Source organism: Lipotes vexillifer, unplaced genomic scaffold (genome assembly GCF_000442215.2).
Source record: "Lipotes vexillifer unplaced genomic scaffold, Lipotes_vexillifer_v1.1 scaffold371, whole genome shotgun sequence".
NCBI classification, from domain to species: domain Eukaryota; kingdom Metazoa; phylum Chordata; class Mammalia; order Artiodactyla; family Lipotidae; genus Lipotes; species Lipotes vexillifer.
This window is the reverse complement of record NW_006786304.1, coordinates 3547626-3548491: the sequence shown is the minus strand read 5'-3', so window position 1 is coordinate 3548491 and position 866 is coordinate 3547626.

The window sequence follows — 866 nt, the reverse complement described above, 5'->3', positions numbered from 1 at the left end:
AAAGAGAGGCAAGCGAGAGGTGCGGGGGAGGCTCCCCAGGGATTGGAAGATGGGCGGGATAGGATGGAGGGCGGGATATGGATTTGGGGGTAGAAGAGGGGGTTGAGGGGGAGTGTACAGGCGCCGGGGCTGCGAGGGCTGGTCCCCGCGGGCTGAGGGAGGGGCCACTGCCTGGGCGGAGGAGGGGGCGCCGCCCTGCGTTCTCCTCCCCAGCCCCGAGCTCACGAGATTTTCCACTCGCCGCCTGGCCCCCAGCCAGCCCCCGTCGGGCCCCACAAAGCCGCTTTGTGCTGGGAGGGCGGGCGAGCACCCGGCCGGCCTGACACCCACGCGGGCAGCGGCGGTGCGCGGGTCAGCTGGCACCCGAACTGACTGCTGCGGGGGGGGGGTACCCCCACCCTGCCCGAGGACGCGGCCGCGCAAGGGTTAATGACGCAGGGGCCAGGGTAGCAAGTCTCAGCCAATCGGCATCGGCGGGCGCGACAGCGGCCAATGGGAAGGCCGGAGGCCCGACGCCCCGGGCTTACCCCCTGGGGCGCGAGAATGGGCGCGGCGCTAACTGGATGCCCGTCTGGATCGACAAAGCCCCCGGTACACCCTGTTTCCCGGGCTGCTTCGCAAAAAAAAGGCTCAGAAGGGCGTAGGATCTCGCAGTCAGGAGGTGGCACGGTCAAGATTCGAGCCCAGGTCTGCCTGGCTTCACAAATAAGCTTTTCCACCGAAATGGGGAGACGGGGGTTCCCAGTCCCAGGCCCCCAAGCGGAGCGGGAACAGGCAGGGGACGGGGTGCGGGCGGAGGCGGCGGCGCGGCAGGCTAGGGTCCAGCCGCCTGCGGTGCAGCCGCTGCCGCCGGTGGTAATGGGAGC